Below are 13,406 nucleotides of genomic sequence, written 5' to 3'. Positions count from 1 at the left end.
GGGTGGGGGGTGGGGGGCGGAGGAGTACTTAACCTCAAACTGAGAAAAAGGATGTCCTGAGCAAGTTTCATAGCATAGCAGCTCCCATCTGAAATGTGAAGCTTTGAAGGCCTGTTGCTACAGTAACCAGCTAGCTCCTGACTCCAATGCCTGTCTAATCTAAGGTGGAAATGTCCCAGAAACAGACCCCAGGCTGGCAGCTCTTAACTATGACCCATCTCATAAGCACATATCCAGCTGTAGTCTCTTGGTTGCCGAGGTGAAGGGGCCTCTGTATCACCACAGGAAAAAAATCCGATGAATTCTGGGCTCAAAAAGGGTGTTGCTTTTTTTTTCCAGTAACAGACTCTGCAACCTAGTCCCTGGTGAAAGGGCTCCACACCCACCCGTTTTATGTGTATAATGCTGAGCTAAAGTGGGAAGGAGCAGTAACACCAAAGGAGGCTAATTCTCTTCCTGTCAGTATGAGAGAGTCTGTGCCCCAGTACGTGAAAAGGGAAGGCATGAAAAGGGAAAAATCAGCCTTCTGGAAGCACCTTCTTACCACAAGAAAACAGGTGATTCAGAGTATCTTCGAGACTCAGCCAGATTGTGTCTAACTCTTCAGGCAATATGAAGGCAGAGATGGAGCCATTTCAGAGAACAGATTTTTTTTTAAATCATTTTGTTCTTTGGAATTGTCGCGGGATTATGATGTGGGTTCTCATAAAAATTTCCCTCACCCAAAACCCACCCAAAAGAAAGGCAGTGAAATGGGGAGGAACACACATTTGCCTGGCCTCAGAAGAACTGCCTTGTAGTTATGAGTTCTAGTGATCTTGGACCAATCTCTTCACTTCCCTAGACCTCAGTTTCTTCCATACAAAGAAGTTGAACTGGATCATAGAAAAGTCGCTGTCCAGCTTGGTAATACCAGATAGGGAGCGGAAGCTGTCTCTTAGTGCATGACCAGATTCCGGAACAACGATGATAGTCTCCATGTTTCTCCTCAAAATGAGTCTCATCTCAGTAGAGACTTCTTCCACCTCATTTAGGTCTCAATTTAAGGAAGGAAGAAAGGAAAGAAACCTTGGGGTTCTCTTCTTGAAAGGAATATACTTGACTTTCTCTAGGCTTCTAGGATAAAAACTTCCTATCCTTCATTTTTCATCTTTAAACCTGCCAAAATCAAGTTGACTAAAGATACTATACAGATATGTAAAAGAAGCTGCATCCTGAAATTTTCACGGAGTGCAAGAGCCTGCTCACCGCCAGTTAGTCTTTTCCAGGATGGTGGTGGCACTGATCATCCAAGTCACACTTTTATGTTCATGTCCCACAGCGTTTCCCACCAGCCATCTCATTTCACCTTTTCATCATTCCTCTGAGGAACAGACTTCACACATGTATAGGACTTTTTATATCACAAAGTATTTCATTTCCAATGTCTTATTTAGATTTTGACAATCACTGTTTAAGGTAATTTGGCAAGTTATTAATACTCATATCCTCATTTTGCTGAAGAGGAAACTGAAATACAGAGAGTTTGTCTTCTGCCCAAGATCACTCGCCCAGTTTATTGGGAGGCAGCAGCACAGGGATTAAGAACATGGACTATGTTGGCAACCAACCAGGTAGAATCCCAGCTCTGCCAGTAGTTAGCTCTGTGTCCTTAGGAAAGTGATTTCACACTTCTGTGGCTTACTTTTCTTGTCCATTAAATGCTCATAAGAATAGTGCTTTCCTCACAGAGATTGGGTGGGCAAGGGAGCTAAATGAGCTAATATATTTAAGAACAACCTCGAGCACACAGTGCATAATAAATGTCATTATTATTAGCAAAGCCAGGACCTGGGTCTTCCAGCATCTAGCTCAGTGGCATTTCTGCTGCCCTACACCAGGACTATCCTTTGTATACAGGTGTGAACCTAAAGCCTTCAGTGTTTCAATGAAAAGTTCACCCAAGGTCTTTCTGTTCAGTAAGTCTAGAGCTAAGGGTTCCTGGCACTCTGTTCAGTCCTTTTGCTGTTAAACCACACTGCACTCCGTTGCTCTGGGCAGAATGTCAGACCTTACGTTTTTAAAATGTATAAACCAAGCACTCTTATTTAATATTGCTGACAGCCTGAAGGCAGACACTCCCACTCTTCTGGGGAAGAGGGTCTTCTCCTCTGCCATCTTAAGGAGCTAAAACGACTTGATTGGGCAGCTCATTGCAGTGGGCACATGTTTATTACTGTCTCCCAGCCTTTTCTCACGCTGTTTGTCCGCTGGAATTACCACTAGGGCCAGGCCATTTGAGTATTTGACTGTTGTCTTAGAGTTCTCTGAGTACAAATCTTGTTTTCCATACCTTTATTAGGTACTTTTTAAGAATGAAGACTGTGTTGTATGTTGCTTTGTACTCTCTCCTGCACATCAAAAATGCTTAGTAAATAGATATACAAATGTTTCTTGATTCATAAATTGATTGACTGTTTGATGCACTAATGGTCACCTCTAAGTTGTTTACAGTTGTCTCTTCCCATCTCTTAGTTGCAAGTTTCAGATGATCAAAGAATGCCTAAGTGGCATTCAGCAGTACAGTGCCTCAGTAAAGGTAGAATTTTTAGGAACCGTACGTGCAAGAGTGGAAGAAGTTCTCTCTGCACCCACAGGAGGTCATTTGCTACAAAGCCTCAGAACCTGGCCTCTGCCTTGTCAACCTGCATGCTGTGTGCATGGAAAAACAGGCCTGAGCCAGGGCTTATCCTGTCACCCAAAGTCCACTCCATGTAGTATGCCTGAACCAAACATGACCTTGTTCTACAGTTAAAAACAAGTGAAAGTCATCTGCTGGGATCACTTGGTAATAAAGTCCTGCGACAGAAGGGGCTCTGCTTAAAGGGCAGCTCAAATCCAGGCATTAAAATAACCTAAATGGTGTCGTTTTCTGATCAAATTCCTTTCCCTGTCGGGTTTGTGATTTTTGAGCCTGAGAATGTCCCTCGCAGCTCAGGTTTCTCTGCTGTCACACTGATCTCAGGCCTGGAATGCAAGCACTGGCCATTGAGGTCTCATGTAACTATGTCACAATCCCAAAATGGAGAGACATTATCTCATAGATGGTGCAGCAGTCGGGCACCAGTGTGTGGCTGGCAGGCACAGCTCAGAATGCAGCCCTGGGCATATTCCACATCCACAGTTCTCAGTGGACACAGGGTCTGATGCCCCAGGCTCCAAGCCGTGCTCCAGTAAGTTAGGGTCTTGCACATCTTCGTGCTCAGGAGTAGGGACAGGAAGACAGAGGCTGGGAGGAGATGGGCTCACTTCTGGGCCAGTCCGGTTGGTTTTCAGAAAGGTGATTCCTGGTCACCAGGCCCTTGAGCACCTGGAGGCTTAGGCAGAGTGCAGAGAGCAGCCATTCACAGGAGAAGACCGCCCTGGAGGCAGCGCTGGAAGCCGTCCTCCCTTAACTGGGCCTCTAGGGCAGGTGGGGCCTAGTGGCCTGTGAGGTAAACAGCTCTTTCAGCACTTAGAGAATGAGACCTCAAGGGGAAACCGTTAACCCTTTCCTAGAGTAACAGCATCAAAGTCCTAACCATGTAGATCATGAAATCTCATTTGAATTCAGAGGAGCACCTTCTTATCCAGCCTTGAGGAATCAGGCGGCTTCCTTCCTTCTTGATTAGCCTCTTCACACCCCTTATTTCCCATGGCTCTGATGTGAGATGCTTTTGTTCCAACCAAGCCATTGCCAATTAGGCCATGCCCACTCCTGCCCACTCCCTCTGCTCACTCCTTCCTTGCCTAAACAGTCTGCCTCTCTCATTTTGCCTGGTCCTTTGCTCAAGGTCCACATTAAACTCCCCCTGCTCGCCCAGGCATCTCTGAATGCCTGAGTCCCCATTTCTGGAGCTCCTTCAGAACCAGTGTCTGCACCATGCATTGGATTCTTGGCACACACCTCCTTCCACCATCAGTACCTTCTCTTGTGTAGATGAGTGCATGTCCCTTAGGAGTGTCCTCTAGCACAGACTGTGTTTTATCTCTGGGTACTCCCAGAGCCTAGCAATGAGCCTTGCACACAACACTGACTCGAGAATGCTCTTAAACTCTAAAGGCATCTTAGAATCAAAACCTAAGACTACATCCAGGAATACAGCCTTGTTCCCCCGTCTCCCAGTGTCCTTACACACCAAGCACATGCCTGAATGTGAAGCCTTCTCATTTGCTCTTTCCTCTACCTGGCATGGTTCACTCCCCTACTCCAGTGTCTCTGCACAAATGCCACCTTCTCAGGCTTTCCTGACCACCCTGTCTAAAAAATAGCATTCCTTATCCCATAATCCCTAATCCTGCTGATTTTTCTTCATAGCACTTACTATTGATTTATTTTCTATTGTTATACGATATTACATTATACTACATTTAATTGTTTTAATTGACAAAACTGTATAGATTTATTGGGTACAACATGACATTTTAATATATGTATACATTATGGAATGGCTAAATCAAGTTATTTAACATGTTTTATCTCACATATCATTTTTTGTGGTGAGAACACTTAAAATTTACTCTTTGAGCAATTTTCAAATATACAATATATTGTTAACTGTAATCACCATGTTTTACAATAGATCTCTTGAACTTATTCCTCCTGTCGAACTGAAATTTTGTGTCCTTTGACCAGCATCTCCCCAGTCCTCCAACCCTTCAGCCTGTCAGCCACCGTTTTACTCGGTGGTTCTGTGAATTCAGCTCTTTAGAGTTCACATTTAAGTGAGACCATGCAGTGTTTGTCTTTCTGTGCCTGGCTTACATCACTTCAGGTTACACTATATATGTTTAAATCTTTCATTGTGTGTGGTTCCCATAAGAATGCAAGCCCCATGAGGGCCAACACCTTGCTTTATTCACAGCTCACCCTACAGCTCTGCCTTCAGCAGTGTGAGGAATATCGTAGGTGCTCACTGTTTGTCGAATGAATGGATAGGTGAATGAATGAGCAAATGAATATTTTTCTGTAAAGCAAGGACCACCCTGTGTGATAATGTGACATGCAGCCCACCGCGGGATGATACAAGGCTTCTTTTCACAGAACCGAAGAGTGTTTGAACTATAAAGGTCCTTGAAAGTAGGTCACCTTCCCAATTGTACAGAGTAGGAAACTGAGTCCCAGAGAGGGACTCAGATGGAAATGAACACTTGGAAAGTTAGTATCTTTGATTTCTAATACTTCTTCCTAGAGCATAGTCCGACGTAACAGTTCATCTGGCGAGATTCTGAGTTTACTGATTTTCTATAGGTTTTGCATTAGAATAATTTTATAATAATCAAAAGCAAATGAGAAAAAGGCCAATAGCATAAAATTTCACTCCTTCACACTCCCAAGTGTTTTTTGAGGCATTACGGAAAAGGAAGCATCTATGCTGGTTGGTCCAGCATCCCTTTAGAAGCTTAGAGCTGCAGAAATACTGTTGGAACATCGTTTCTTTATTCTTCCCATACTTAGTGTGTTGGGCCGAACCCTGAGGACTGTCTGCCTTGGAATAGAGAGGAAATCCAAGCATATGTGCAAAGCTGAGCTGCCCTTTCAGCCCCAGGTCTTCAATGGGCCTTCTCCTCAGGCACCTGCGAAATGCCAGCAGGGTCATTGCTGGTGGAGGGGTCCCACTCAGTGCACCCCTGGGAATGGCTCAGCCGCACTGTGGGTGTAAACATTAATCACACAACCATTCTACATACTCCTTTTTTATTCTCCAGAGAGTGCCAGGAAAAGTCCTGCCCAGTCAAAAGTCTTCTTGTAGCTGGGCATTGAGAGTGATTGCCCCTCTCTCTCCTTGTAAGATTATGTTTGACAGCAATGAAAACCAACAGTTTAACAGCAGTAATCTCTTGGCAGGACAGATTGATATGAGCCTTGTCCCAAAACAAAGTAATCCTTTCAGGGAAGTGTATTTCAAGTTGAGCTCACGTTCCCAAGATGCTGAGATTCTTATGTGGCTGACACAGGAGCTGAGGCTGAGCCCCAGCCAGGGACATCCAACGATTGCCAGTAACACCACGGAGCTGAGTGAAGATTCAGGGGCTGAGTGTGTTCCTGAGTGCTTCAAACTGGGGGACCTGGAAACACCAGGGGACTCCTGGGGAAAGGCTGTCAACTCCAGCCTGCTCTTCCTAAATGGCCTTGTTAGTGACTTCAACCCTAGAGGTGAGGCATGTGGGTCAGAATAACATTCCCTTTCTTTTCCCTTCACCTCCTTTTTCTCCACGGTTCCTTTCCATAACTTCTTTATTTGCTGCCTAGAGGAGCTTTCTGGACATTTTGTCTCCAGGAAGCATGTCACCTGTGCCTGACAACTTATGACCTCACATGCCTCTGGTCTTCTTCGCCAAGGTAGCTATAAAGGCTTGCTTTCTAGGCCGGGTTTCCCTGCACAGGCGCACTGAACCACTCAAACCTCAGAGGTGGAAGTGCCCAGCGGTCCTCATGGCCAGTTGGGGATAACGGAGTCATTGCCGCAGCCCAACTTCTGAAATTCCACAAGAGGGCGCCCAAGGTCTCCCAGGTCTGGCCACACCCGCTGGCCTTGAGGCCGGAAGGTGGCGCTGTTGCTTTAGCCATCAGGAAAGGCAAGGCTGTGAACAGCGGGTGGGGACATCCCTGGGTGCGGAGGGTGCTACCTAGAGGCGATGCTGTGCCTGTGGCGGCCAAACAGTGCCACCCACTCCGGGAAGCAAAGCCAAGCGCCGGACGCTGGGTATGGGAGAGAAGAGCCACCCGACTCAAGGGAGGGCTCTAGGTGAGGAGCCAGCGTCCTCCGGCTCCGATTCCCGCTGCGCTGCTGCTTTGCCAGGAGGCCTTGAAGGAAGTCATTGACTCTTCCTCCCCCACAGCTTCCTGGGCTTCCATGTGGTCAGCGGAGATTCACAAACTCTCTGGTAGCAGGTGAGCTTTGGACTCAGGAATGAAGAGACAAAGCCCTGTCCTGGGTGAATTCATTATCCGTGGAAAGGGGAGGCAGGGCATCCTCAAAGTCACCGTGTGAGGAGAGACGTGGCGGCACGGAGGTGCACACAGAAGCCCCCAGAAGGACTCCCCCAGCCTGGGGAAGCCGGGCTGGCAGGGCTGGGCCAGCGAAGCCTTCCTGGTGGTTCTAGGCAGTTTTAAGAGGTGTTAGGAGTCGCCCTGGGAAAGATGAGGAGAAGGCAGTGTAGGCCAGGCGACGGCCGGAGCAGAGGCAGCGTGGCAGTGCTGGCATGTGGCTGGGCGGTGGTAAGGAAGGCGGTGGATGAGGATGCAGGGAGCAGATGGGCTGCGTTGCAGGCTGGGCCCCCATGGCCCTCTGTGGGTTTTGTGATCAACATGCTTTGTGGAGTTACAACAAGCAATGGTGGCCCTAACACATATATTCATTTGTAGGTCCATAAATCTGCATTCATAGAGATAAATGAGTAGTCCCCAGGGTGAAGGAGAGCTGAAAGAGACGCTGGAGCCAGGGCCACCCTTGGCCAGGTTTTACCTTGACTTGGCGTCATCACTAGGCACTGGGTTTTTTTCTCTCTCCTTCTTCCCTGACCAAGAAATACACCAAATTCATTATGATATCGACTTGTCATGATCTGAAATTGAAGAGCAACCATATATTTATTTGGCTAGATAAATACACACATTCTTTACATAAGATTAGTAGCCACCAGTTTCCGAAAGCATATATTGTCATTTATTTGTCAAAACAAAGCTACATGCCCACATGGTATAGATGGGAAAGATGAGGCTCAGAGCTCAGGTGCACGGCTGAGGTCACCCAGTTCGTGGATGGTGGTGCTGGCACTTCAGTCTGGGCTGCTTCACCTGGCCACACACTCTCCACTCCATGCAGGCCGCACCTCTCTGGGGCCTAGCAGGGTTTATCGCCCAGCTTAGTATCACTAGTACCGAGCACACTCATTCTGTGAAAGACACTGCACCGTGATCTGTAGGGTCTAAAGCTAAGAGTCCATGTCACATACAGAATGGCACTGTTCACAGAAAGAGGACAGATGCTGCACGGCTGGTCTCAGTTGTTCGTTTTGAACCCCCACACTCCAGCGTGAGTACCAAATGGTCATGAGCATGGATGGAGCGTACCGTGTACCCTGAGTTCTAAAGACACAGGACTGTGTCTGAGCTGCCACAACAGAATACCATATCAAGTGGCTGATAAGAAAAGAAAAGAAAAAAAAAAAAATTCTCACAATCTGGAGACCAAGGTTCAATGTCAAATGATGGCCCATTTCCTCATAGACCCCATCTTCTCACTGTAACCTCACATGTCAGAAGAGATAAACAAGCTCCCTTACGCCCCTTTTTTAAGGGCACTCATCCCATTCATGTGGGCTCTACCCTCAAGACCAAATCACCTCCCAAAGGCTTCACCTCCTAATATCATCACCTTGGTGTTTAGGATTTCAATCTGTAAATTTTGGGGGGACACAAACGTTCAGACCAAGGATGGGATGGGTTCTCAAATGCACTACTTTATATGATTAGCAACCACAGCACGTGGCTAGAGCAGTAAGATGCTTGTTGGCATTTGTGACTATGTTGCAGGAAGGGCCATCCAAGAGTGTCTATGACTTGGTGCACCCTCAGTTCAAATGGCATCTTTCCCAGATGCTCAGTCTCCAAACAGAAAGCAGCCTGCAGTTTCATGTTTTAAAGTTTCAGCTACAGAGATCCTTTGCCAGTGTATTGAAGTTTGTGGAGAGAATGTTTTTAATCAACAAAATGTACTGAAGTGGTGTGCAAAGTTCCAGGAAGGAATAAAGCCCACCAATGAGGCAGAGAGAAGTGGAAGTCTAGCAAAGACAAATGAAGTACCCCATGCTCGACTTCACTGGAAAGAAGCTAAATCCAGCAAGAGGACTGTGAAAAAACACAGTTCCTGAGGAGAGAGCAAATGACAAGCAAATGGTCCACAGAATAACATATAAATTAGCCTCAGACTTCCTGAGAGAAGCTCATGTCTCCAAAGCTCACAATCGCTGGACGATGATATTAAATCCCAAAGAGGGGAAATAACTTGCTCTAATAGCAATAGCTAACATCAGAGATGGCTCACAGCATGTCAAGGCCTGGTTTCAATGCTCTGTGTGGATTCACTCACTTAATTCTCCCGAAGACTGCATGAAGTGTGAAGGTCCCCACCCCCATGTACAGATGGAGGAGTTGAAACTTGGAGAGAGAAGTAACTCACCCCACTTACCCAGTTAGTAAAGGGCAGAGCTGGGATTCAAATCCAGGCAGCCTAGCTCCCAGTGGATCCTCGCAACCAATTTATTTATTGCCAGCTCCAAGTACAGCAGCAAATCAACAATGAAGCCAAGATTAAAAGTCTGATAATGACCCAGCTCCTAGTTTCTGTTCTTTCCACCATTTCACTCTTTCCCCAAATAGGTCCAGAAGACTCTCTCTTCAGAGCAGTGGCCTTGCTGGTCCCTCTGTCTGAATACTCCCCTCTTAGATTTGCAAAGAGCCTGCCCCTTCAATTGCTTTTCTGACCACCCCAAACAAAATAGCAACACCCTCCCACTCTCTGTAACCCTGGCATGTCTACTCCCTACTCTGCTTCACTCACTGATAACCGTATCACCACCTACTATACTATTACTATATTTACTTTTTTTTTTTTTTTTTTGGTTTAGTGTCTTCTACTAAAATGCAAGCTTCACAAAGAGAAACATCTTTGCCTTATTCCATGCTAGTATCTCCAGTGCCTGGCACATATAAACATTTGGTAAACATTTAATGAATAACTAAATAAATAAAGAAATGGGCAAATCATAAATAAATAAATTGCATGTGCAAAGCAAAGAACTCAGGCACTCCGTGCCATGGGTCAGAAGTCCTACTTGATAGCTTGTTACTGAGATGCTACGCAAACATCCAAATCCAGTTCAAATTCTACCTCCTTCAGGAAACCTTCCAAATATTTCCACTCACTGAGTTACTAACTGAGAGCTGAGTCACTCCAGGAATTTTCTATTAAGCTGTAGGAACTTCTGAAAGGGAGAGTGTAATATATCAATTACCAGCAATTAACACTTTTGAATATATTAAACAATACATGCACAACATTTTATAGATAACAGATCTGAACTAAAATACAGCTGGCATGGAGTGGCACAAAGAACATGCCAGTCATAGTGCTAGGTACTCTGCATGCTGTACTAATTGCTAAATATTCCCAGCTTTGTGCCTTCCTGGCACCTGTGAGAATTGTACTTCCCAGACTCTTCCTGTTTGAGTGATACCATGTGACCAGTTCTAGCCAATCAGATATGAGCAAACCTGCTCTTCACTTAAAAGTGCTAATGAGACATCCTTCAGAGCTCTCTTTTCCTTTTGGCTTAGTCAACCAGTAACCTTCAAAAAAGTGGTTACGGGGCTGCTCAGTCAGCCTGAGTCCCTGAAGACCCCCATGTCTCCAGTCTTATCCCAGCTAAACTGCACAGCAATCTTTTGAGGTAATCTGTGCTATCTTCATTCTACAGATAAAGGAAAGGGCTCCGAGATAAGAAGTGATTTGCCCAAGTCACACAGGTAGTAAGCAACAGCCAGGAGTGGAGGACAGGTCTGATGCTAGAAACTGTAACTTTTACCTACTTGTATTCTCTCTCCCAATCTTACAGAATAAAAATAAGGAATATGACAACAGGAATATCAGCTGTTTCCTGGAAAACAGAAGCTTTGTTTGGGCACCACAGCTTTGGGCTGTTGGGGGTCACGAAGAGTCAGTAGGACACTGGGATCGTGGGAAATAGTTATAAAAACTGGTGGTGTAAGGCAGGAAGTGCCACTGACAACATTCTCCCAGTTTGTATTTTTGTTTGTTGGAGAGTTAGTTTGTTTGTTGGTCTTTGGTAGACAAAAACTACATGACTATCTCAATAGATGCAGAAAAGGCCTTCAACAAAATTCAACAGCCCTTCATGCTCAAAACTCTCAATAAACCAGGTATTGATGGAACGTATCTCAAAATAATAAGAGCTATTTATGACAAACCCACAGACAATATCATACTGAATGGGCAAAAACTAGAAGCATTCCCTTTGAAAACTGGCATGAGACAGGGATGCCCTCTCTCACCACTCCTGTTCAACATAGTGTTGGAAGTTCTGGCCAGGGCGATCAGGCAAGAGAAAGAAAGGATATTCAATTAAGAAAAGAGGAAGCCAAATTGTCCCTGTTTGCAGATGTCATGATTGTATATTTAGAAAACCCCATCGTCTCAGCCCAAAATCTCCTTAAGCTGATAAGCAACTTCAGCAAAGTCTCAGGATGCAAAATCAATGTGCAAAAATCGCAAGCATTCTTATACACCGATAACAGACAGACAGCCAAATCATGAATGAATTCCCATTCACAATTGCTGCAAAGAGAATAAAATACCTAGGAATCCAACTTACAAGGGATGTGAAGGAAGTTCTCTTCAAGGAGAACTATAAACCACTGCTCAATGAAATAAAAGAGGACACAAACAAATGGAAGAACATTCCATGTTCATGGATAGGAAGAGTCAAAATCATGAAAATAGCCATACTGCCCAAGGTAATTTATAGACTACCCCATCAAGCTACCAATAAGTTTCTTCACAGAATTGGAAAAACTACTTTAAAGTTCATATGGAACCAAAAAAGAGCCCGCATTGCCAAGACAGTCCTAAGCGCAAAGAATAAAGCTGGAGGCGAATAAAGCTGGAGGCATCACGCTACCTGACTTCAAACTATACTCCAAGGCTACGATAACCAAAATAACATGGTACTGGTACCGAAACAGAGATATAGACTAATGGAACAGAACAGAGGCCTTAGAAATAACACCACACATCTACAGCCGTCTGATCTTTGACAAACCTGACAAAAACAAGAAATGGGGAAAGGATTCCCTGTTTAATAAATGGTGCTGGGAAAACTGGCTAACCATAAGTAGAAAGCTGAAACTGGATCCTTTCCTTACACCTTACACAAAAATTAATTCAAGATGGACTAAAGACTTAAATGTTAGACCTAAAACCAGAAAAACCCTAGAAGAAAACCTAGGCAATACCATTCAGGACATAGGCATGGACAAGAATTTCATGACTAAAACACCAAAAACAATGGCAACAAAAGCCAAAATTGACAAATGGGATCTAACTAAACTAAAGAGCCTCTGCATAGCAAAAGAAACTACCATCAGAGTGAACAGGCAACCTACAGAATGGGAGAAAATTTTTGCAATCTACCCATCTGACAAAGGGCTAATATCCAGAATCTACAAAGAACTTAAACAAATTTACAAGAAAAAAATCAAACAACCCCATCAAAAAGTGGGCAAAGGATATGAACAGTCGCTTCTCAAGAGAAGACATTTATGCAGCCAACAGACACATGAAAAAATGCTCATCATAACTGGTCATCAGAGAAATGCAAATCAAAACCGCAATGAGATAGCATCTCACACCAGTTAGAATGGCAATCATTAAAAAGTCAGGAAACAACAGGTGCTGGAGAGATAACATGTGGAGAAATAGGAACACTTTTACACTGTTGGTGGGACTGTAAACTGGTTCAACCATTGTGGAAGACAGTGTGGCGATTCCTCAAGGATGTAGAATTAGAAATACCATTTGACCCAGCAATCCCATTGCTGGGTATATACCCAAAGGATTATAAATCATGCTACTATAAAGACACATGCACATGTATGTTTATTGTGGCACTATTCACAATAGCAAAGACTTGGAACCAACCCAAATGTCCATCAATGATAGACTGGATTAAGAAAATGTGGCACATATACACCATGGAATACTATGCAGCCATAAAAAAGGATGAGTTCATGTCCTTTGTAGGGACATGAATGAAGGTGGAAACCGTCATTCTGAACAAACTATCACAAGGACAGAAAACCAAACACCTCATGTTCTCACTCATAGGTGGGAACTGAACAATGAGAACACCTGGACACAGGGTGGGGAACATCACACGCCGGGGCCTGTCAGGGGCTGGGGAGCTGGAGGAGGGATAGCATTAGGAGAAATACCTAATGTAAATGACGAGTTAATGGGTGCAGCAAACCAACATGGCACATGTATACATATGTAACAAACCTGCATATTGTGCACATGCACCCTAGAACTTAAAGTAGAATTTTTTTAAAGTATATATATAAAAGACTCCTTGGTCTTTGGTTTGATTCTTTCTCACTGCACATGCATCAATCAGGAAGTCAACACATATAGAATGAGCTCTTCCTTTGGGTGCGCACGGTGCTGAGGGCATCTTGATGGACCCAGCACTCACAACCCCACTTTCAAGGACCTGCAGGCTATTCTGTTGACCCCCACTTCTGCTTTAAGCTTTTAAACTGCTATGTGGTTCTATTCCTTGTGCACCCAGAGTTCTACTTGTTCATG

General features: G+C 44.7%; 1 long non-coding RNA gene across 1 annotated transcript in view; it reads left to right on the top strand.

The window, feature by feature from the left end:
- The first annotated feature begins 5,347 nt into the window (after window positions 1-5,347).
- LOC108529680 (uncharacterized) overlaps window positions 5,348-13,406 on the top strand; it is a 60,290-nt gene continuing 52,231 nt past the window's right edge. The window contains exon 1 of the long non-coding RNA XR_001885612.1: window positions 5,348-6,913. This is a non-coding gene — a long non-coding RNA (uncharacterized LOC108529680). The remainder of the gene's footprint in view (window positions 6,914-13,406) is intronic.

This window comes from Rhinopithecus bieti, unplaced genomic scaffold (assembly GCF_001698545.2).
Source record: "Rhinopithecus bieti isolate Rb0 unplaced genomic scaffold, ASM169854v2 scaffold_6481, whole genome shotgun sequence".
In the NCBI taxonomy this organism is placed as follows: Eukaryota; Metazoa; Chordata; class Mammalia; order Primates; family Cercopithecidae; genus Rhinopithecus; species Rhinopithecus bieti.
The sequence above is the reverse complement of the archived record's forward strand: the minus strand, read 5'-3'. Positions and strand labels throughout refer to the sequence as shown.